We start from the raw sequence: 26552 nt of genomic DNA, 5'->3' as shown, positions 1-26552 counted from the left end.
TGATAAACATGGAACTGGTAGGTGGATGCATCGCGAGGAAGCACTCAATCGAAATAAAAATTGCGGTAATAGAAGAGACAGAGATGGATGAATTGGTAAGTAGTTTGGCCACAATCGAAGCACTAGAGAGAATGGGAGAGGTGTTCTTGGAAAAGACAGACATTCTAACCAGTGTACCATGTAGATGTGATCAGATGAAATGCGGAATGTCGTCTTTGCACAGGAACTGCGGCTACATCATTGACATCTACAGTCTTCAGCCGTATCAGGTGACGCAGTTCACGAACAATAGGTATTAACAATGGAATATGGTGATTTTCAAGATATGAGGGAACTTTTGCTGTCTTGTGACCTCAACCCAGGTTGGCAGATGTTAGTGTTGAGTGAGTTGACATTTCAGAGGTGTGGTAGTGTAGGTTCATGGCCTATTCTCCATTTACAGTAGAAACAGGCGAAAGACGCAAATGATGGAGAAAGTATAGATGTGAAGAGACAAGTGGTTATTGAATTCCTTTGTCTAGGTAATAGATGTTATATGAGTTTTGCGATTTTACAGATTAATTTTTTCTTTAAGTACCAAGTAGTTGTTGATTTGGGCTGTGGTGTAGTGTTGTTAAAGTATAGTTAGTTGATGCTGAAGTTATGTTATGATGTATATGTAGTTATGGAGAAGAGTTCAAACCATCTTGCTAAGTTTCTCACCAGATCTGAGCTGTTCCTTGAGTCGAAAGATGTGAGAGTAGTGCCCGTGAAATTCTGTTACTAGGTTGTCAATGAAGTATTGGTGCCTGACTATAGATGTGGAACTGACTTCAATATGCTGAGTAAGCAGATGACATAGTGAAAGAAAATTTGTTTGGTGCTATGCGACGTTATTCTTTGGTATTTTCTATTTATCCTGGTAGAATTATGGGTATTTCCTAACGGTTTAAAGTTGAAATGAGATGAGTTCTTCCAAAAATTTCATGGTGATTAGTTCATCTATTGACTTACGATGAAGATAGTGACAGATTGCATCCTTCAAACCGTAAAATCACAGCATTCTTATCTTATGGCTATTACTATCAATTTAGCAAGTTATCCTTCAGGCTGAACATCACTTCAGATGGATCTGAAGTCAATCATGTTTACAACTTTAAAATATATAGAGAACAAGATTTGGGAAACAATGTTGCAAATAAAATGAAGTGCTTTGAACGGTGATTTTGTATTTACCTGTGATGCGTATTGTAAAGTTTTTTTGTGATTTTGATGCAGTCACGTTTTATGACACAATCATAACCTATTATCGCCAAGAATGGCCATCTCAGATGATATGGGTGATGCATGAACATTTGTTCACCAAATGCTGGGCGATAGCGTCTTGAGATGCCGATTGCGTCATAAAAAGTGATTGTGTCAAAAAGAAGAAAAATGGAAAGTCACTCAGAATCTCCTTAAAGGAAAAGTGTGTGTGTTTTTTTTTTAAGGGGTGCCTATGCCAAATGGCTAAAGCTCTGTGAGTACTTTTTAAAAGAGAAGATTGAAAAGTTGATGAAAAGACATCGTTCTACGAGTCTGGGCGTGGAATGTCAGAAACTTGAACGTGGAATAGTAGCTAGAAAACCATAAGAGGAAGTGCAACACCTCAATCTAGATATAGTAGGGGTCAGTGAAGTTAAAGAAAGAAGACAAGGATTTCTGTTCAGATGGGTCTAGAGTAATATCAACTGCAGACGAAAACTGTATACCGCATGAAGGAATCATTGTGAATAGGAAGGTAGGGCAGGGAGTGTGTTATTGTGGACAATGAAAATGGCTTCAAATGGCTCTGAGCACTATGGGACTTAATATCTGAGGTCATCAGTCCCCTAGAACTTAGAACTACTAAAACCTAACTAACCTAAGGACATCACACACACGCACGCCTGACGCAGGATTCGAACCTGCGACCGTAGCGGTCGCGCGGTTCCAGACTGAAGCACCTAGAGCCGCTTGGCCACTACGGCCGGCGTGGACAGTGCAATGATAGGGTTTTTCTTATTAGACTCGACAGCAAATCAACACTGATAACAATAATTCACGTATACATGACGGCGTCGCAAGCTGATGATGAAGGGATAGGGAACGTATATGAGAATAGTGATAGGGTAGTAGAGTACACATGTAGAGATTAAAATCAATAGACGTGGGGGACTGGAATGCAGTTTTAGGGAAAGGAGTAGAAGAAATGTTTAAAGGAGAATATGGGCTTGGGACAAAGAATGAGAAAGGAGAAAGGCTAATTGAGTTCTGCAACAAACTTCAGCTACTTATAGCGAATATTCTGTTGAAGAATCACAAATGAAGTAGATATACTTATAAAAGGCAGAGTGATACTGGAGGGTTTCAGTTACATTACATCATGGTCAGACGGAGATTCCGAAATCAGATACTGGATTGTAAGGCGTACCTGGGAGCGGATATAGATTCAGATCACAATGTAGTAATGATGAAGAGTTGGCTAAAGCTTAAGAGATTACTCAGGAAGGATCAATACACAAAGAAGTGAGATGCAGAAGTGCTAAGGAATGACGACATACGCTTGAAGTTCCCTAAGCTTAAAGACAGAGCTACAAGGAATAGTCAAGTAATCAGTGTACTTGAGGAGGAATAGTCATCGCATCACAGAAGTTGGGAAGAAAAATATAGGTACAAAGAAGGTCACAGTGGAGAAACCACGGGTAACAGAAGGAATTATTTAGTTGATCAATAAAAGAAGGAAGTACAAAAATGTTCAGGGAAATTCAGAAATACAGAAATACAATTAACTGGGGAAGTGCAGGGAAGCCAAGACGAAATGGCTGCCTGAAAAATGTGAAGAAATCGAAAAAGAAAAATTGTCTGGAGGACTGACTCAGCATAGAGGACAGTCAAAAGAACCTTCGGTGAAATTAACGGCAAGGTTGGTAACATGAGGAGTGCAACTGGAATTCCACTGTTAAATGCAGAGGAGAGAGCCGATAGGCGGAAAGAGTTCACTGAAGGCCTCTATCAGGGGATGAATTGTCTGATGTTCTAGAAGAAGAAACAGGAATCGATTCAGAAGAGATAGGGGATCCAGTTTTGTTAACATCGAGTATAGATTTAAGTGTCAGGAAGTCGTTTCTGAAAGTATTTGTATGGAGTGTAGCCATGTATGGAAGTGAAACATGGACGATAACCAGTTTGGACAAGAAGAGAATAGAAGCTTTCGAAATGTGGTGCTACAGAAGAATGCTGAAGATAAGGTGGGTAGATCACATGACTAATGAGGAGGTATTGAATAGGATTGGGGAGAAGAGAAATTTGTGACACAACTTGACTAGAAGAAGGGATCGGTTAGTAGGACATGTTTTGAGGCATCAAGGGATCACAAATTTAGCATTGGAGGGCAGCGTGGAGGGTAAAAATGGTAGAGGGAGACCAAGAGATCAATACACTAAGCAGATTCAGAAGGATGTAGGTTGCAGTAGGTACTGGGAGATGAAGAAGCTAGCACAGGATAGAGTAGCATGGAGAGCTGCATCAAACCAGTCTCAGGACTGAAGACCACAACAACAACAGGGGATCCAGTATTAGAATCAAAATTTAAGAGAGCTTTGGGCGACTTTATGACCGACTAAGAGAGAAGGTATAGAAAACATTCCACCAGAATTTCTAAAATCACCGAAGAAAATGGTAACAAAACGACCACTCACGTTGGTGTAGAATGTATACGTCTGGCAACATAACATCTGGCATTCGGAAAATATCATGCACACAGTTGCGAAGTCTGGAAGAGCTGAGAAGTACAGAATTATCACACAATCTGCGTAACAGTTCATACATACAAGTTATTGGCCAGAATAATATGCTGAAGAATGGAAAAGAAAATCGAGAAGGCGCTGGATGACGATCAGTTCGGCTTTAGGAAAAGTAAAGCTGTCGAAAAGGCAATTCTGACATTTCGGCTGATAATAGAAGGTAGACTACAGAAAAATCATGACACGTTCGTAGGATTTCTTGACCTGAATAAAGCCTTCGACAATGTAAAATTGTGCAAGATATTCGATATTCTGAGGAAAATAAGGATGAGCTATAAAGAAAGATGAGTGATCCACAACGTATGCAAGAATGGAGATGGAGTAATAAAAGTGGACGACCAATTGCCATTACATCATCTTCACAAACAGACAATCTCTCTCTAATAGGTGTAACATAAAAACGGAACATTTCCCAATTTTTCTCTATATTTTCTTCGTGTAATTGAACATATAATTGGCAAGAGACTCTAAACAAAACGATCAGACAAACTAAATGTGATTTTTTAAAAAAATGGCTCTGAGCACTATGCGACTTAACTTCTGAGGTCATCAATCGCCTAGAACTTAAACCAATTAAACCTAACTAACCTAAGGGCATCACAAACATCCATGCCCGAGGCAGGATTCGAACCTGCGGCCGTAGCGGTCGCTCGGCTCCAGACTGTAGCGCCTAGAACTGCACTGCCACTCCGGCCGGCGTTGATTTCAATGTTTGACAATTATGATAACTGTGAAAAGTGTAGTGTTACAATTAAATTGTGCAGTCCGAAAATTTATTTGTTAAAATGTTATTGGAAGTCTTAAGAAGTGTTTAGTGAAAGAAATTTTCGTATAATTACGAATACTCTAACACTCAACAATATAGCCTACAGAATGAAATTTTCGCTCAGCAGCGGAGTGTGTGCTGATATAAATTTTTCTGTTACAATAGAACTATCTGAGGGTCTAAGACCCGAACTCGGGACTTTTGCGGACAAGTAGTCTTCCGACTGAGCTACCCAAGCACAAATCACCCCATCCTCGCTACTTTACTTCCGTCACCCAGCAGAACAACTGCCTACAAATGGCAAAGTTTTCGGGTTTGAATCTCGGTCAGATATCTTTTAATGTGCCAGGAAGATTAGACGTTAATACTGGTTGTTAAACTATCACAAAATGAACATTCTTGACTCATAGATAAATTTCAAAATATCGAAAGTTTGGTTAACTGAAACACAAAAAGTCATGAGTGTTACAGAACAAATTTCATTGATATTTAGTGCAAGAAAATTTCATTTTAAGTTGACGCAGTAGCAATAAACGTATTGTCTTTAAGTTAAGATTTTGTTTTATTGTTGAATTCCACATTTGTCCATCGTTTCCAAAGTATCTTTGATTTATGTTGTATGTGATTATTTCATTAGTAAGTTGTGAGTTGAGTCTATCAGTTTATCTCAGGGAGACGAATGAGCCCAGAAAGTACTCTTAATGATTGAAGTAATGTAACCAGTTAACTAGTATGTCTCGTGCAATAGTTACAAGGGTATATGCTTGAAACTGAGATAGCAAGACATTGCCATGATGTTAAAATTGTATATATTGCCTCTGAAATTGTATAATTTGTTTCCTATAATTGTTTGTCATGAATATGTTCGCCACAGGAAGGAATTAATCCATCCCATAGTTCTGTGAGAGACTGAAATGAGTTTTGATCTTCTGTTTCCATAGTAATGTTTTAATTTCCTTTAAGGTGCAGCAGTGTTTTCCTATATGATTGTTACTAATGACATTTGAGTATTTTGTGTATCGTTTTTTCTAGGATTTCAGAGTGTAGGAGAGAAGAACGAATCAGTGTCGAAGAATAGTGTATGATGAAGATCGATATAATGTTCATCATATCAGTGATACCAATATGGAGTATGCAGTTAGATATAGCGAGTTAGTGTAGACAGAGCAATGCGTTTAGTCTCGTGAAAGTAATTTTTTTCTTACCAGTAGAATCTAGTGGTGGGAGCGCTGGCCGATATTGTGAAAAAATTTAGCTGCGGAAGTACCTTAGCTAATAAATGAGCAATCATTTCATTTCATATATTAAACATGATATTTGTACAAAGTATAAATTAAGACTATGTCCGTCGATGTCGGAAAGAACAGTTAAAAAACGGTTTTTAATATTTGATAGTATCATGGATTCTGATATGTATTTAATTGATTTATGAACTCAGGTCCTTGAAGACGAATAAAATTGTTGAGCAACGACCGAGTTTACTAGTTTTCTCACTGGAAGGTAGGACGAACACTCTAAATGGGAGATGATGTAATATTTGAGTTAAAAATGACTTCATAGGTAGTTGAAAAAGAATAAAAGCACTTAGAGCCGTCCTTATGATTTTATTTTATTTTGTCGCTACCAGTTTCAACGCTTCATTGTTTCATCTTCAGGCTGTTTTTGATGCGGTACAGGTTGATACGATACCCATGCCTTCCATCAGTTCAAATGGCTCTGAGCTCTATGGGGCTTAACTTCTGAGGTCATCAGTCCCCGAGAACTTAGAACTACTTAAACCTAACTAACCTAAGGACATCACACACATCCATGCCCGAGGCAGGATTCGAACCTGCGACCGTAGCGGTCGCTCGGTTCCAGACTGTAGCGCCTAGAAGCGCTCGGCCACACCGGCCGGCCCCATCAGTTGTCAGCATTGCTGGATACGCAGATGATGTTTCAGCACTCATACCATCAACTGTCAACTAACACGAGAACCATTCAAATGCGACATCCAAAGACATGTTTTAGCGAATACAAAAAAAATTAACAAATAAATACAATAAAATAAAATCATAAGGACGGCTGTAGGTGTTTTTATTTTTTGTCACGATAGTAAACGGCCGTCGTCCCTGAGACCTCCTAATAAAAGGATGGACATACAAAAGCTCATAGCTAATTTTATTATCCTTGTTTCTAAATGACCCACATAGAACTGCTTGAGTGAAAATGTAAACAACTGAGTCATTGGAAGGCACACGACTGGATGGGACTAGACAACTCAGACTGATACTTGATCTAAATCAGATGCTGGATAGTGAAATTGTTGATAACAGGTCAGTAACAGATGTAATTGTGGTTCAATATTTATTCTGAAATACTATATATGTTGTATTACTGTAAAAACTGTGGTGCCTTGTGTAAGAAAACTTCATTTCCCCCACTAGGAAGCCACTGTGAAATAAATGCAATAAGTTAGATAGACGATGATTTTTTAAAACTTAAAAGTTCATTTTTCTGTACGTAATATTTTACTGTTGCACCAATTTGCACCAGATGTGTGAGAACTGTTATATTTTGGAACAGTCATGTTTTCAGATTTCATTTACACTCTCCATACTCTCTAATCATTAGACTGTTCATTCCGTTCAGCAGACCATGTAATTCTTCTTCACTTTCCCTCAGGATGTTATATTTTCATCTCGAATATTAATTCCACTCCTGAAACTTTCTTTTATTTCCATTACTGCTTCTACGAACAGCAGGGGCGAAAGACAGCAGTCATCTATTTTACACGGAATTTGGAATATTTTGCATCGTTTAGCACCGTCGAAAACTTTTCCTAGGACAACAAATCCTATAAGAGTGTTTTGATTTTTCTTTAGTCTTGCTTCCATTACGAACTGCAACGTCAGAATTGCCTCTCTGGTTCCATTACCTTTAATAAAGCCAAACTGATCATCATCTAACACATCCTCAGTTTCCTTTTTCAGTCTTGTGTATATCGTTCCTGTCAGTAACCTGGATGCATGAGCTGTTAAGCTGACTGTGCGATAATTGTCATACTTGTCAGCTCTTGCAGTTTTCGGAACTGTGTGCACGCTATTTTTCCGAAAGTGAGATAGTATGCCGCCTGACTCATACATTCTATACACCAACGTGAAGAGTCGTTTTATTGCCACATCCTCAAATGACTTCAGAAATTTTGATGGAATGTTATGTATTCCTTCTGTCTTATTTGATCTTTAAGTCCTCCAAAGCTCTCTTAAATTCTGATTCTATTACTGGATCCCTATTTCTTCTAAATCGACTCCTGTTTCTTCTTCAATCACATGAGACAAATCTTTCCGACAAATCTTTCCCGTCATAGAGGCTTTCAATGTACTCTTTCCACGTATATGCTATCTCCTCTGCATTTAACAATGGAATTCCGGTTCCACTCTTAATGTGACCACCATTGTCGTTAATTTCACCGAAGGTTGTTTGGACTATCCTGTATGCTGAGTCAGTCCTCCAGACCATCATTTCTTTTTCGATTTCTTCACATTTTTGCTGCAGCCATCTCGTCTTAGCTTCCCTGCACTTCCTATTTATTTCATTCCTCAGTGACTTGTATTTCTGTATTTCTGAATTTCCCTGAACATTTTAGTACTTTCTTCTCTCATAGATCAACGGAAGTGTTATTTCTGTTACCCATTGTTTCTTCGCAGTTACCTTCTGTGTACCTATGTTTTTGTTTCCAAATTCTGTAATGGCCCTTTTTTAGAGATGTAAATTCCTCTTCAACTGCACTGCCTACCGAGCTATTCATATTGCCGTATCTGTAGCCTTAGAGAAAGTCAAGTGTATCTCGTCATTCCTTAGTACTTCCGTAGCCGACTTCTTTGCGTATTAACTCTCCCTAACAAATGGCCTCAGCTACATCTACTTCTGCACCTACATGGGTACTCTGCAAATCACATTTAATTGCCTGGCAGATGGTTCATCCAACCACCTTCACAATTCTCTGATGTTCCTATCTCATACAGTGCGCGGAAAGAACGAACGCCTCTATCTTTCCGTAAGAGATCTTATTTCCTTTATTTTATCACGGTGATCGTTTCTCCCTTTGTAGGTCGGCGTTAACAGCATATTTTCGCATTCGGAGGAGAAAGTTGGTGATTGGAATATCGTGAGAAGTTTCCGCCGCAACAGGAAACTCCTTCGTTTTAACGATGTCCGTCCCAAATCCTGTATCATTTCACTGATACTCTCTTCCCTGTTTCGCTGTAATACAAAACGTGCTACCATTCTTTGAACTTGTTCGATGTACTGCGTCAATCCTATCTGGTTAGGATCGCACACCGGGCAGCAATATTCTAAAAGACGACGGATCCTTAGTGGATGTGTCACATTTTCTAGGTGTCCTGCCAATAAAGAGCAGTCTGTGTTTAGCCTTCTCCATATCATTTTCTATGTGTTCCTTCCAATTTAAGTTGTTCGTAATGGAAATGGAAACGAGCGTTTTTGGCGTCATTGGCCGGGACGCCCCTTGCGGGGCAGGTCCGGCCGCCTTGGTGCAGGTCTCATTACATTCGACGCCACATTGGGTGACCTGCGCTCCGGAGGGGGATGAAATGAGGATGAAGACAACACAACTCCCAGTCCCTGAGCGGAGAAAATCTCCGACCTAGCCGGGAATCGAACCCGGGCCCGTAGGACGGCAATCCGTCACGCTGACTACTCAGCTATCGAGGCGCACAGTTGTTCGTAATGGTAATTCCTAAGTATTTAGTTGAATTTACGGCTTTTAGAACTGGCTGATTTGTCGTGTAACCGAAGTTTAACGAATTTCTTTTAGCCCTCATGTAAGATGACCTCACACTTTTCGTTATTTAGTGTCAATTGCCAATTTTCGCATCACACAGATGTCTATTCTAAATCGTTTTGCAGTTGTTTTTATTTTATGATGACTTTACTAGTCGATACACGACAGCGTCTTCTGTAAACAACCTAAGATGACTGCTTATATTGTCTCCGGAACCGTTTATAAAGATAATGAACTCAGAAATCATTTCTGTTTTACTCGGAGACCTTCCGTCAGTTACTCTGAATGTGACATCTCTGACAGGAAATCACGAATCTAGTCACGTAACTGAGATCATATTCCATAGGCACGCAATTTCATTTGTGTGGTACAGTTTCGAAGGCCTTCCGAAAATCCAGAAATACATAATCAATTTGAAATACCTTCTCGATAGTACTCAACACTTTGTGTGAGTAATGAGCCAGTTGTTTCACAAGAACAAGATTTTCTAAATGCGTGTTGACTGTGTGTCAATAGACCGTTTTCTTCGAGGTAATTCATAATGTTCGAACACAATATATGTTCAAAAACCCTGCTGCATATCGACATTAATGATATGGGGCTGTAATGTCGTGGATTAGTCCTACTATCTTTCTTGAATATTGGTGTGACCTGTGCAACTTTCCAGTCTTTAGGTACGGATCTTTCGCCGAGCGAACGGTTGTTCAAATGGCTCTGAGCACTATGGGACTTAACAGCTGTGGTCATCAGTCCCCTAGAACTTAGAACTACTTAAACCTAACTAACCTAAGGACATCACACACATCCATGCCCGAGGCAGGATTCGAACCTGCGACCGTAGCAGTCGCATGGTTCCGGACTGCGAACGGTTGTATATGATTGTTAAGCATGGAGCTAACGCATCAGTAGACTCTGAAAGGAACGTAATTGTTGTGCAGTCAGGACCAGAAGACTTGCTTTTATTAAGTGATTAAAGTTGCTTCACTACTCTGAGCATATTTAATTCTACGTTACTCATGTTGACAGCTGTTCTTGATTGAAATTCTGGAATATTTACTTCTTCTTCTTTTGTGAGGGCATTTCGGGAGGCTGTGTTTGGTAATTCTGCTTTGGCAGCACTGCCTTCTATGGTATCTCAATTGCTATTGCGCATAGAAAGCATTGATTGAGTCTTGTCACTAGCATACTTTACTTACGACCAGAGTCTCTTTGGATTTTCGTTGTGGAAACTATTATAAGCATCTCGCATTGAAGTCCACACTAAATTTCGAGCTCCTGTAAAATATCGTCCATTTTTATCATTTTGCGTCTGTTTAAATTTGGGAATGTGTTCTTCGTTGTTTCTGCAACAATGTTATGACCCGTTTTGTGTACCACGGTGGATCAGCTCCGTTATTTGTTAATTTATTTGGTATAAATCTCTCAACTGCTGTCGATGATATTTCTTTGAATTCAAGAGCCACATCTGGTCTGCACTTACATTGTTAATCTGGGAGGAGTGAAGATAGTCTTTCAGGAAGGCGTCAAGGGAATTTTTATCTGCTTTCTTGAATAGGTACATTTTTCGTTCATTTCTGTAGGATTTGGGGGTTACATTACTCAATCTCGCAACGACAACCCCGTTTTCACTAATCCTTGTATCCGTTTTGATACTCGTCATTAATTCATTAATATTTGTTGCTAACAGATTAAACGTGTCTTCCCGTCCGTTTACTTTTCACGTAGGTTCGTGAACTAACTGCTAGAAATAATTTGCAGAGAATGTGTTTAGCACAGTTTCGAATTATGTTTTATACCCCCGGAATGAAACATGTATTTTCGCCAACATATCGAGGGTAAATTAAAATCGCCACCATGAGTTGGGTACGTGTCTGATATTAAACTCAAGTTTTCTTTGAACCTTTCAGCAATTGTATCATCTGAATTGGGAGGTCGGTAAAGGGATACCATTATTACCGTATTCCGGTTGCCCACAATGACCTCTGCCCATACTAATAGACAGGAACTGTCTACTTCAATTTCCCGACAAGATAAACTACCTCTAACAGCAACAAACACACTTAAACTTCAGCCTACTCTTCATCACTACTATATTTCCACCTCAGTCTATATCTTCTCATGGGTACACCTTACAATCCAGTATCTGACATCGGAATCTCTGTCTCACCATAATGTAATGTAACTGGAATCTTCCCGTATCGCCTGGCCTTTCCCAAGTATACATACACCTCTTGTTATTGTTGAACAGTGTCGTCGCTATTACTAGCTGAAATTTATTACAGAACTCAATTAGTCTTTCTCCTCTCTGATTCTTTGTCCCAAGTCCATATTCTCCTGTAACCATTTCTTCTACTCCTTTTCCTACAACTCCATTCTAGTCGCCCATGATTATTAGATTTTCATATCCCTTTATGTACTATATTATCTTTTCAATATCCTCATATACTTCTTCTATCTCTTCTTCTTCAGCTTTCGACTTCGGCATGTATACCTGAACCACCGTTGTCGGTGTTGGTTTGCTGTCGATTCTGATAAGAATAACCTTATCACTCAAATGTTCACAGAAAGACACTCTCTGCTGTGCCATACTATTCAAAACGAATCCTACTCCTTTTACACCATTTGCTGCTGCTGTTGATATTACCCTATACCCATCTGACCAGAAATCCTTGTCTTCTTTCCACTTCACTTAACTGATACCAACTATATATAGATTGAGGCTTTGCGTTTCCCTTTTCAGATTTTCTAGTTTCCCTTCGGCGTTCAAGCTTCTGACCTGTAGAACGTTATCCTTTCATTGATGATTCAATCATTTTCTCATGGTCTCCTCCCCGTTGGTAGTCCCTTCACAGAGATCGGAGTGGGGTACTATTCCGGAATCTTTTGCCAATGGAGAAATCATCATGACACTTTTTCAATTGCAGGCCACATGTCTTTTGGATGCACGTTACGATTTTTTTTAATGCAGTGATTTCCAATCCCCTTTGCATTTCCATGCTGGTGATCATTGCTGATTATTTCGCCTTTAGGGGCACTTACCCACCACTAGGAGAAGCGATTGCCCTGAACCTCTGTCTGCTCCTCCGCCCTCTTTGACAAGGCTGTTGGCAGAATGAGGGCGACTTCTTACGCTGGAAGTCTCCGGCCTCCAATTCTGATTATTAATCAAAATTTAAGCAGTGCGAGATTCGAACCCGGGAGAGAGGACGTTTTGATTATAATCAAAAACGCTGCAGCTAGACCACAGGTGCAGCCTACAGCTCTCTGTTTCTGCTTACTGTATTCATATTTTGGTCTCCTTCTAGGATTTTTTCCCCACACGCTTCCCTCCGGTACTAAATTGGCGATTCCTTGATGCCTCAGAATCTGTCCTACCAACCAGTCTCTTGGTACTATTCGGTACCGCCTCATTAGTTATGTCAGCTATCCATCTGATCTTCAGCTTTAGTGTGTAGCACCACAATTCAAAAGCTTATTTTCTCTTCTTGTGTAAACTGTTTAACGTCCATGTTTCACTTCCCTACATGGCTACACTCCATACAAATACTTACAGGAAGGACTTAAAACCATATCTGATGTTAACAAATTTCTCCCCTTCACAAACGCTTTTCTTGCCATTGCCAGTCTACATTTCATATCCTTCCCGCTTCGACCATCATCAGTTACTTTGCTTCCAAAGTAGTAAAACTCATTTACTAATTGAAGTGTCTCATTTCCTATTCTAATTCTCTCAGTGTCACCTGATATAATCGACTACACGCCATTACCCTCGTTTTGCTTTTGTTGATGTTCATCTGATATCCTCCTTTCAAGATACGGTCCATTCCATTCAACTGCTCATCCAAGTCATTTGCTGTCTCTGAAAAAATTTCTATGTCGTCGGCAAACCTCAACGTTTTTATTTCTTCCCCCTGGACGTTAATTCCTACTCCAGATTTTTCTTTTGTTTCCCTTACTACCTGCTCAGTATTCAGATTGAATAACATCTGGGATAAGCTACAATCCTATCTCGCTCTCTTCTCAACCACTGCCTCCATTTCGTGCCCCTCGACTCTTATAACTGTTTGTAAATAGCCTTAAGCACCCTGCATTTTACCCCTGCCATGTTTAGGATCTGAAAGAGTGGTATTCCAGTCGAGTTGTCAAAAGCTTTCTCTAAGTCTACAAATGCTAGAAACGCAGGTTTCCCATTCCTTGACCTATCTTATATGAAGAGTCCTAGGGTCAGTGCATGTTCCTACACTTCTCCGGAATATAAACCTTCCGCGAGGTCGGTTTCTACGAGCTTTTCCATTCTTGTGTGAAGGATTCGTGTTAGTATTTTTGAGTAATGACTTATTAAACTGATAGTATGGTAATTTTCACACCTGTCAGCACCTGGTTTCTTTGGAATTGGGATTACTATATTCTTCTTGAAGTCTGGGGGTATTTCACCCGTCTCATACATCTTGCTCACCAGATGGAACATTTTTGTCGTGGCTGGCTCTTCCAAGGCTATCAGTAGCTCTTTCAGTGCTTTGTCAAATTCTTCACGCAGTATCGTATCTCCCTTCTCATCTTCCTCTACATCCTCTTCCATATGCCTAATATTGCCCTCAAGTGTATCTCCCTAGTATAGACCCCCTATATACTCCTTCTACCTTCTTTACTTATGAATGGTTTTCCATTTGAGCTCTTGATGTTCATACAGGTGGTTCTCTTTTCTCCAAGGGCCTCTTTAATTTCCCTTTAGGCAGTATCTATCTTACCCGTAGTGATATAGCTTCTACGTCCTTACATTTGTCTTCCAACCATTCCTCCTTAGCCGTTTTGGACTGTCTGTCAATCTTATTTTTTAGACGTCTATATGCCTTTCGCCTGCTTCATTTAGTGTATTTTTATATTTTCTTCGTTCATCAATTAAATTTACTATCTCTTGTCTTGCCCAAAGATTTCTACCAGCCCTCGTCTTTTTACCTACTTAATCCACTGCTGCCTTCACTATTTCATCTCTCAAAGATATCCATTACTCTTCTACTGTATTCCTTTCCTCAGTTCCTGTCAAGTGTTCCCTAATTCTCGCTCTGAAACCCTCTAGAACGTCTGGTTCTTTCTGTTTATCCAGGTCCCACCTCCTTAACTTCCTGCCTTTTTGCAGTTTCTTCAGTTTTAATCTGCAACTCATAACCATAGTCCACTTCTGCCGCTGGAAAGGTCTTACAATATAAAATCTGGTTCTTAAATCTCTGTCTAACCATGATATAATCAATCTGAAACCTTTCCAGGTCTCTTCCACGTATACATCCTTTCGCAGGACAGCCTTCATTTGTATAGAACGTCTGAAAATTTAACACGATTTCCTCAAGAAATAGGTGTTCTGTGCCAACATAAGCAGATAGTCTAAGAACGCCTGTAGATATTCCACAGACCAGAGGCTCAGGACTGACAAATAAAAGCTTTAAAATCCTACGACATGTTGGAGTCATTACTGCTAGGTCTGAACTTTTCGTATAATGGCGAGAGTGTTTCTCAAAGTTGATGAGTCTGGTTTTGCTCTCAATAACCATCTTCCTCTTCGAATCGTTGCTAACAATGTGCAAAGACACGTTGTTGGCGTGACATGTAAAGAAAGAGTAAAATATGACTGTAGTGGCATGCTGCAACGCCGCAAAAACGTCCGTTTCTCCACTCTTTGTGTTCAAAGGAATCAGACTCAAAAACGACTTCTGTAATGCATGGGATACATGGTGCTCTGTCCATAGGACAGAATCTGGTTACATTAAGGAAGAAGGAGTTTGTGCTTGAATAAAACATGTTTAGAAAGTCAAACCAGCGTGAACCACAGTTTTTTCGAAGGTCGGCAACCAACCCGGTCATTGTTTTTGGGTGTTGCAGGAACACTGTTTATGGCTTATCGAGCCTCACAACACATGCACTTTAGGCCTTGGAAGAGACAGTTTCCAATTCGCAGAAAACCTTATATTAGCAAGCGTGTTAGCAATCGGTGTTCAGGCACCCACACCAAGCGTCAGCGGCAACGTCATTTGCTTCTCTCTTGAAAGAAACCTAGAAACCTGGGGAAAATAAGTCACAATGCCAAATGCTGAAGGAGGAGTCATGGGGGCGTGGACTTCCCCTCTGTAACTTTAATCGGCTCATGTCACTACGGATATCTAGTCAATGTTTTCAGTTAACTTGTTGGCTCTCTAGTGAATGATTCATGCCATTGTTAGTGTTATGTAACGATTTGACTGCTAAAATGCAGCTTGGTGGACCAAATGAAATCACAGTTTGAAACATACATTACTTTATTTTAGCTGGAGTTTACATCCACGCTCTAGCACTGCCCCAAAGGAAAAGACTCAGAGCAACACGTGTCTGGGCCTCTAATCACTGTGCTGCTTCCACCACATTGCCTTCTGCTCTCCAAAATAACAACAATATCCAAAAGTTTCGTACATTCTGGTATTCTAAGATTCTTGTTTAAGGCTAAATTTCTCTGTTCGCGGGGGAATATCGTCACTTTCCTTTACTTCTAAAGAAAAATTCATCAAGATATATGGCGCTTGGAAACAATTTCCATGAGCACAAATTTCTGGTGAAAACAACCGATAGGTGTAAATATTATGTCTGACCTATTTCCAGAGAGTCGTCTGCCACTAATCATCAATGTTATTGTAGTGTTATACCTCTAAATCGGTTGGGAGTTCGCGAAGAATAGCTGAGCTCTGTTACAACTCCCGCTGCCAGCAAAAGAAAGTGAAAGCAGAAGTCGGATCAGCAAGAAGCGAATTCGAAAACAGCTGATCAGAAGTATAAGCGCCGAGGTGGAATTTAGAGACAAGAGGCGGAAATACTGATAACTGTGAGAGGTATGTCGTTTCGTGAACATCGAAGTGCAGACTTCTACAATTAAACTCTCCGCCAAGTCAACCATCTTTGGAACATGTGGCCTTGAAGGATGAAAACGGGCAGAAGGCCTAACACCGTCTCCAGGTATATAGCCGGAAGTTGATTTTCTTCGAAGTGGTATTGAAAAGTTTGTAACGAACGCTCGCAGTGGAGGGAAGGCACACGCCAGCAGTAAGGTCAGCTGAGTGTGAAGGCAGAGCTCCCCGTCACTACGGTGAGTCCCTTGGCTCAACCACACTGATCCCCGGGCCTACCGCCGCTGACTTCGCCTCAGTCGGCGGTTCCGCTGGTCCATGATCCAGGAACGCTAGAGGGCGCGATGTCCCCAGACAGGCTGCAGGCTGCTGCTGCTACCACCCACCGCCACACACGCCCACACACACACGGCTGCCTGTAATCGCGTTTCTGCGTGACGGCGCGCCACGCGTGCGTCAAGCTCCCAGCGCCCTGGCAGGCAAACCACGTTATGTGACGGAACGCCGCACCGCGTCGCTTCCCCTCCTTCCCATCCCCCCTCCCCCCGCCCACCTTGGATGTCTGGCGTCTAGACTCCTCTGCCACCGCTGCTTGCCTCTCCCTGCCTCCACTAACGCCCTAACCGACATCCCCTCTAAGGATTACGTCACCCAACCCACTGTCGTATGCTAAATATCAAATAAACCTATTCATAAACAATGCCCAGAATATCTCCAGTTGCTATACGAAACGAAACTTATTCTTTTAATATTTACAAAGAAATAAATAAACTATTAAAATCTTCAGAAAACTTTTTGGTAGCCCCATTAACTGTTAGCCGTTTGTGATCATGGGATCTCACGCAACTGGTTTTTTGATATGATCACATCTTCAGTTGTACACATCTATTAAAAATATGATATGAAATAGATGGTGTAGTAATGTTAATAATATGGGCAATTAATCACAAAAACAGGGGAACAAATACTCACACAACTAATTTAACATTGGTCCGTAGAAGTACACGCTCTCCTAACGTCATGTCATGGTTACAAGATGAAACAGCAATAAAACCAGTGGGTAGCAGGCGCAGGCAGTGCACTAAACACCCGGTACTTATTTGTGGTATTACTGACTATCTTTTTTCTTCTTAGTTTATTTTGTAGCTGTTCTCAGCCTTCAGTTGGTTCGAAATCGTGTTTTATAGTAAACAGTTGAACATTTATTCTTCAAAAAATTCATACATTTGAATCTTCTTTCGGAGTTGTGGGATGTGATTTACTTTTATCAAACTTCTATCAGAATTATTTCCTTATAAATCTTATGCCATATTTTCAGACTTAAGTTGCTTGCTACTGGCAGAAAGAAATTTGTAAACATATCAGCAGTTTTGGTCTATCTTATATTAAATTATTACCCACCTTCAAAAAAAAAAAACCTCTCCTTTTCCTTAATCTTTTTTCCTGATTCAGTTTTACTACCGTTGGAGCTATTTTTTCTTGAAAATGTATACCTTTTTTTCGTGTTGATTTGTTTAGATTTTACAGTATAATTTGTAATATGATTTCACACTACCATCAAATGCTTTCCTTGTTGCTGTCTAAACTCACCTCTCCGTTTTGTTTGATATTATGGTTTCACTTGCAAGACAATAGCTGGGGGCAATGAATTTACTTACTCAGATTAATGTCATAGCACAATAGTCTTCAAAATAGTACGTTACAGAATTTATTATATATTTCATTGCAAGTGCGTTGTGTAAATATTTCTAATCTCTATTTCGCAAATGCTTCTTGAATTCCTTAATTGTTTCTCTGACAAGGTAACTGGGCAGTCGTTGATCCGTCATAGTCCTGACAACCCATCCACACTGAGTCGACCTTTATATAGTAGTATTGTTGATTGTGTAACTAACAATAAAGATGCTGGATGTTTTGGCAAGATTATTCATTGTATTCTAGGTTATATTCTTGATCTGAACTATTCTTAATTTAAAGCTTACATGTGAAAACTTACAATACAGTTAATGTACACAAAACTTAATTTTCCGAATGTCCATCATGATACTGCATAAATCTGAAAATTTTACAACATAAAAATCAAAAGAAGAACAAAGCCAGTTGTAAGAGGTATATGTGGAGGGACTGCTATACTAAAAAAAGTGATCCAGTGAGAAAAGTTTCAAATATCAATGCCAGGCCTCATTTAACTAGTCACTAACAAGTTTATGTGTTGTAGACATTTGGCAGTTTATGAACTTTATGAATAGTCATACAGGACGTGGTGATGAATAAATACAGTTTAATTACTTAATTTACGTGATTCGTGCGACAACAACCCAATCTCATAGCTACCTACAATTATTTGTCTATGTTTTGGTGAGTAGCATATACTGCCTTCCTATTCGAAATTCTACAGTTCATATAATTCGTAGGCAGTCGGATGTTTTAAAGGATGGCAATTTACAAAGAGATCACCCCTGACAAAATGGTACAATTCATGTGGCTAGCCCGGTGACATGACTAATTAAATACCGCCCGGAAATAATAACTAGTGGTGACAACGAGCGTGTGTAATACAAAGCGATATCCATTGACTTAGTATATTAATCTTTAAACAACAGAAAACGTCTGACTATTATGTCCTTCTCATTCACACTCCTGTATGTCATAAATCAAAATCCGTTTTTTTCCAGAGATGCCACAATTTATTCATGTTGGTTCGGTATGAATCTGACTGTAAATGTAACCATGTCGTCCGTAAATTAATCCACGTCCCATTGTTCACGGTAACAAAGAGTATTCATACGAATCACAAAGGTTGACATATGGTCCACTAATTTATCTCTTATGCGGCACGAACATTTACATCTTATGATCAACGTTTATGTAAGAAATAAAATACCTCTCGATACAACTGCTTAAATACTTGTCACCTTAGCATTCACAGTCCATTTTCCCTCGACCATCCCCAGCAAGAAGCCTTGGTGTAGTGTCAGTCTGCCAAAAGCAGTGGTGAGACAAGAACGCCTTGTTTGCCTCTCGCCTGTTGTGCTCCTTAGGAGTGAGCTCACGTTTGTTTACTTCCATTTAGCTGATCGTCTACGTGCCCGAATTCATCATGGCGTTTTCCTCTCGTCAAGTCACGATTAAATTAACTTTTCCTTTGGATCATTAACGACTAAAAGTGAAGTGGAACTATGGGACGAAATGCGTCTTCTGCCGCATGTCCTCTGAACTGAGGAAACATGTACCTACTAACTCAGTTATTTCCAGTTGCAGGGCTGTCGTCATATATCATAGCCAGCCGCGCAGTTGTTCAGATTGTGGCCTGGAACAAATTTCTGAGAATATAAGTTGGGAGCACAGCATTGTATGGTAGTGAAATATGGACTGTGGCAAACCGCAACGGAAGAGACTCGAAGTATCTGAGATGTGGTGCTTCTGAAGAACGTTGAAAATTAGGTGGACCAATAAGGTAGGGAATGACGAGGTCCTCAGCAGAATCGTCTAAGAAAGGAATATATGAAAAAGACTGACAAGAAGAAGGGACAGATGTTAGTACATCTGTTACGAGATCAGAGAACAACTTCTATGGTACTACAGGGAGCAGCAGATACTAAAACTATAGAGGAAGACAGACATCGGAATACAGCCAGCAAATAATTGAGGATGGAGATCGCAACTGCTACTCAGAAACTAAAAGTTCGGCGCAATAGAGGAATTTGTGATGTGCCGCATCAAACGAGTCAGAAGACTGATGAATGAGAAAAAAATAATAGAGTCCCCAGAAGTTAACTCAGCTAACGTCGAATTGCAACTCCAAGCGCAATACTGACCTGCGTGCTCGCTGCTGAGAGCGTTGTAGATGGATCACTAAAACGTCTCTGCCGGCAGAACAGATGCACAACTATAAAAAAATCTCGCAAAAAAGATGGTCAAATGTTTTGTGGGATCATTTGTCTAGCAGTAACAAATAGATCAGAGAAACATTTGACGCAACTTTGAATGATGGTCGAAATCATGTAATTTTTTATTTTTTATTTATTTTACATGTACATGAGTGAGCAAGAATATTGACGACGACAGCAGTTATAAGGAAGATATTTCTTCTTGCGCCAGACAAAGTCTCAATCCTTATATCTGTAGAATTTACTACTGAAAACCTTTTTTGACTGAAATATTGTCCTGGCATGGAGAACAGAAGCATTTCAAGGCAACACTACACGCTGAATGGTCTACATTATCCACGAGGTAAGCCGCACGGAGCAGCCGCGTGGTTTGAGGCACCATGTCACGGAGTGCGCGGCTCCTCCTGCCGGAGGTTCGATTCCTCCCTTGGGCATGAGTGTGTGTGTGTTGTTCTTAGCATAAGTTAGTTTAAGTAGTGTGTAAGTCTAGGGACCGAGGATGTCAGCAGTTTGGTATCTTAGGAATTCACACACACTTCTTTTTTTTCCCACGAGGTAAATATTCTCTACGCTCTGCAAAATCTGAGATTATAAGTTAAAATTTCGCGATTTGTTGCAGATTTCGAACATGATTCAAAGGAGTGACATATGTTTTAGTAATCTGTTATCTGTCCTATTTATTACTTCTAAAAATAATTTCGCAAAACTTTTGACCGTTTCTTTTCTTTTTTCAGTTTTATAATTTTGTTCAGTAAGCAGCTAGCAGATCTATTGACAGCAATCAACTGCGCACTTACAGCTGCAAGATTAACAATTATGATTCATAGAGCTGCAACAATACTGAAATGTGGGCACACAGACGTTTAGAGAATCGCTTTTCCTAGCATATTATGTTCTAGACATGTCTTGAAAGCTGTCCTTGCTTTGAAAAAAAAAAAAACATTTTGACGGTTAAATAAAGAGTAATTTATCCTCATCGCAACCGCCCGGAAGAGATGTTGTTGCCGGCCTGCAGCCAACTGGCGGCGGCACTGGCTGGGAGTATATGTATCCTCCGCTGCGAGGCCTTCGTGCAGGTAGCACACGTTCGTTGGGCCATGCAGTACAGTGTATTGAGTGAGGTGACGAAATACAAGCAATCTGTTCGCCAAAATGCATGTCATATATGCGTATAAAATCTGCGCATGCAGTAAGGAGTTTATTTGAAGAGGAATTTCCTGATGTTCAAGTTCCTAACCGGAGTACGATTCATAGACTGATACATAAGTTTCGAGAAATTGGAAGTCTTCTCGAGAAGAGAGATAGACAACCGTGTACAGTACTAACACAAGAAACTCTGGATAACACTGGGCGTGCTTCTGGAAGGTCCCCTAGAAAATCAGTTCATCTTCCTCAGGAAATAAGAATTTCCTATGGCTCTGTTCAAATGGCTACAAAGTTACTGCAGTTATAGACCTATAAAGTAGTTGCAGTGCAAAAACTTGAACTAGGTGACCCTGTATGAAAACTGCGGTTTTGTGAATGGGTTTCGAATATTGTATATGACGGATAAATTGACGCTCAAGTAACTTTCTTTCGCATGCATCATGCTTCCACCTTAGTGGATATGTTATTTCAAAAATTGACCGTTTTTGAAGTACTGAAAAACCTAATGAAATGAACGAGGGATCCCCGCATGGTCAAAAGATAGGACAGTGGTGAGCTGTTAGCGGTGAGAGAATAATAGGACCTATCCTTTTCCAGAAAACCATAATCAGTGAGAGATGTGGAAAACATTTTGTCGCTATTTTTAGCCAGTTAACTGACAGCACGTATGGCTCCCCCCCACCCCCTCTACGCAAATTTAACCCACTACCATTCTCAACTCTGGGAGCATTAAAAGGGGAAGTATGAAAATTAAATCCATGCACTGTAGATGAACTTAAAACTAACATTCGTCATGGATTTGCTCCCATTTCTCAGAGGGAACTGCAGAGTGGAACGAGCAATTTCCTAAGCAGGTCAGAAAAGTTTGAACATTGAAAGTGGTCAATTCCAGCATCTCCTTGGTTGGTATATAGGAGTAGTTTACTTTTCTTTTCAAGTGTTTATGTTGTGTATGTTAGAAATAGCTCACGCGACTACCTGTACTACGCCGGCCGTGGTGGCCGAGCGGTTGTAGGCGCTACAGTGTGGAACCGCGCGACCGCTACGTTCGCAGGTTCGAATCCTGCCTCGGGCATGGATGTGTGTGATGTCTTTAGGTTAGTTAGATTTAAGTAGTTCTAAGTTCTAGGGGACTGATGACCTCAGAAGATAAGTCCCATAGTGCTCAGAGGCATTTGAACTACCTGTACTACACTAAAGCGACAAAAGTCAATGGGTACCGCCTAATATTGTGTCGGGCCTTCGTTTGCCTGGAGCAGTGCAGCAACTCGGCATAGCATGTACTCAATAAGTCATTGGAAGTTCCCTCGTGATGGCTGGGTGTTGTGTGCTGTCCTTAGTTAGGTTTAAGTAGTTCTAAGTTCTAGGGGACTTATGACCACAGCAGTTGAGTCCCATAGTGCTCCGAGCCATTTGAACCATTGGAAGTTCCCTGCAGAAATATGTAGCCATGCTGTCTCTATAGCCGTCCATAATTTCCAAAGTGTTGTCAGTGCAGGATTTTGTGCACGATAATCATGTCCCATAAATGATCGACGGGGCCAGATCATCCGCTCTAATTGTCCATAATGTTCTTCAAACCAATCGTGAACAATTGTGGCCCGGTGACATGTCTGTCATCCATAAAAATTCCATCGTTGTTTGGGAACATGAAGTCCATGAAAGGCTGAAAATGCTGTCGAAATAGCCACACATAACTATTTCCAGAAAATGGTCAGTTCAGCTGGACGATAGAACTCAGTCCATTCCATGTAAACACCACCCACGCCATTATGGAGACACCACTAGCTTTCACAGTGTCTTGCTGACAAGTGGGGTCAATTATTCAAAATGACAGTCACAATCGCATTTTTTATTTTCTCGTCAACCGGTTTCAACCCTCGATGAGGTCATTTTCAGGGCAATTTACACCATTGTAAGTAATTTAATCGCTGTTTATCTCCATACAACTATGTCGTCTAAAAATAAATGGGGTACTTGGCTTCTACATCTACATCTATATGATTACTCTGCATTTCACATTTAAGTGCTTGGCAGAGGGTTCATCGAACCACAATCATACCATCTCCCTACCATTTCACTGCCGAACAGTGCGCGGGAAAAACGAACACCCAAACCTTTCTGTTCGAGCTCTGATTTCTCTTATTTTATTTTGATGATCATTCCTACCTATGAAGGTTGGGCTCAACAAAATATTTTCGCATTCGGCAGAGAAAGTTGGTGACTGAAATTTCGTAAATAGATCTCGCCGCGACGAGAAACGTCTTTGCTTTAATGACTTCCATCCCAACTCGCGTATCATATCTGCCACACTCTCTCCCCTATTACGTGATAATACAAACGAGCTGCCCTTTTTTGCACTCTTTCGATGTCCTCCGTCAATCCCACCTGGTAAGGATCCCACACCGCGCAGCTATATTCTAACAGAGGACGAACGAGTGTAGTGTAAGCTGTCCCTTTAGTGGACTTGTTGCATCTTCTAAGTGTCCTGCCAATGAAACGCAATTTTTGGCTCTTCCCCACAATATTATCTATGTGGTCTTTCCAACTGAAGTTGTTCGTAATTCTTACACCCAGGTACTTAGTTGAATTGGCAGCCTTGAGAATTGTACTATTTATCGAGTAATCGAATTCCAACGGATTTCTTTTGGAACTCATGTGGATCATCTCACACTTTTCGTTATGTAGCGTCAACATCCACCTGCCACACCATACAGCAATCTTTTCTAAATCGCACTGCAACTGGTACTGGTCTTCGGATGACCTTACTAGACGGTAAATTACAGCATCATCTGCGAACAACCTAAGAGAACTGCTCAGATTGTCACCCAGGTCATTTACATAGATCAGGAACAGCAGAGATCCCAGGACGCTTCCCTGGGGATCACCTGATATCACTTCAGTTTTACTCGATGATCTGCCGTCTATTACTACGAACTGCGACCTTCCTGACTGGAAATCACGAATCCAGTCGAAAAACTGAGACGATACCCCATAGGCCCGCAGCTTGATTACAAGTCGCTTGTGAGGAACGGTGTCAAAAGCTTTCCGGAAATCTAGAAATACGGAATCAACTTGAGATCCTCTGTCGATAGCGGCCATTACTTCGTGCGAAAAAAGAGCTAGTTGCGTTGCTTCGTAGAGTCTGGGCCACCCTCGAACCCTACCATCATCTCTTACCAATGAAATAGGGACTCATCTGACCAGGTCAAGATTTTGCAGCTCTCTAGGGACGCACCGCTATGGTCACAAGCCCTGGAGAACTGCTGCAGGTGACGTCATCCTATTAGCAAATGCGCTGGTGTCGGACGTCTGCTACCATAGCCAAATTTCTCAGCACTTTCCTAACTCTCATCGCACGTCCCACATTGTTTCCTGCGGAATTTCACGAATTGTTGCCTGTCTCTTAGCACCGACAACTCTACGCAAAAGCCGCTGCTGTCGGTCGTTAAGTGAAGTCCGTCAGCCACTGCGTTGTCTGTCGTGAGAGGTGAAGCCTGAAATGTGCTATAGTCAGCACACTACTGACCCTGTGGACTCCAGAATATTAAATTCCCTAAAGATCTCCGAAATGTGATGTCCCGTGCGTCTAGCCTCAACTACTATTATACGTTCAAAGTCTGTTAGTTCCCGTCGTTCGGCCATAAAAACTCCGAAAAATCTTCACATGAATCACCTCAGTTCCAATGACAGTTCCATCAATGTACTGCCCTTTTATCTTTTATTCCTTGTGTACACAATACTCAGTGTATATTTGCTGCGGACCTCCCGTCACCTGCGTCGCGGGCGCGGCAGTCGGCCCGACTGGCTTGTCGCACGCCATGAAAGGGGTTGCGTTAGCGATTGATTACTCTGTATCACACCAGTGCGGCTTTTTATGTCCGATACAGCTATGCCTTTGTTACATGACGTCCTTTAATGAGATCAGAGGCCAGAGAGGCACGGTGCCACCACGGGGCCCGGCGCTGAGACCTCGTCCACCTGTCAAACTTCGCACGAGACCAGACGTGACGCCGTGTCTGTCAACGCAGAACACACAATGTATAGCTTCATGTACGTTTGTGCGCTTGCAGCACAATCCTTAGTACAGTGGCTATAACCTGTGGTGTGTGAGACTGTACCCAGACTGCGTCACACTCCCCTTAAGATGCCATTTTAACTGAAAGTTACGCAACGGAATCGCTATCTTGAAATTCCCTAACACAGAATCATAAGATATGAAACTGCAATAATCCTACTATACAACTATCCGTTAAGCAACAGAATAGATCAGTGAACAGCAGGGAACTAAGTGCTCTATCGAATAAAAATGCAAATGAAACATAAACATTATTTAACATACTGAAGAATTACAAAGTATTTGTACAAACATTCTAAGAAAAATACAATGGTTAATTTCAGACGACAATTAACAACATAGGCAACCGGAGAGATTGCTATCGTATCCTAGCTTAACATTAAATCATTAATCTAATACAACTCAACGATTCATTTAGAAACTCCAGTTGTCGATCGAATACCACAACAAATGATACTGTGGCATGAATGGGGATCAGCGGAGCTGCCGCAACGGGACCCTATACAGGGTGGCCCTCTGATCGTGACCGGGCCAAGTATCTCACGAAATAAGCATCAAACGAAAAAATTACAAAGAATGAAAGTCGTCTAAATTGAAGGGGGAAACCAGAAGCCGCTATGATTGGCCCGCTAGATTGCGCTGCTATAGGTCAAACGGATAAAAGGAGCCCCCATTTTTATTACATATTCGTGTAGTACGTAAAGAAATATGAATGTTTTAGTTGCACCACTTTTTTCGCTAGGTGATAGGTGGCGCTGCAATAGTCACAAACATATGGCTCACAACTTTAGACGAACGGTTGGTAACACGTAGGTTTTTTAAATTAAAATACAAAACGTAGGTACGTCTGAACATTTTATTTCAGTTCTTCCAATGTGATACATGTACCTTTGTGAACTTACCATTTCTGAGAACGCATGCTGTTACAGCGTGATTACCTGTAAATACCACATTAATGCACTAAATGCTCAAAATTATGTCCGTCAACCTCAATGCATTTGGCAATACGTGTAACGACGTTCCTCTCAACAGTGAGTAGTTCGCCTTCCGTAATGTTCGCACATGGATTAACAATGCGCTGACGTATGTTGTCAGGCGTTGTCGGTGGATCGTCCACAGCTCGTGGTCGTGCGGTAGCGTTCTCGCTTCCCACGCCCGGGTTCCCGGGTTCGATTCCCGGCGGGGTCAGGGATTTTCTCTGCCTCGTGATGACTGGG

This window comes from Schistocerca serialis, chromosome 5, assembly GCF_023864345.2.
Source record: "Schistocerca serialis cubense isolate TAMUIC-IGC-003099 chromosome 5, iqSchSeri2.2, whole genome shotgun sequence".
In the NCBI taxonomy this organism is placed as follows: domain Eukaryota; kingdom Metazoa; phylum Arthropoda; class Insecta; order Orthoptera; family Acrididae; genus Schistocerca; species Schistocerca serialis.
The sequence above is the reverse complement of the archived record's forward strand: the minus strand, read 5'-3'. Positions refer to the sequence as shown.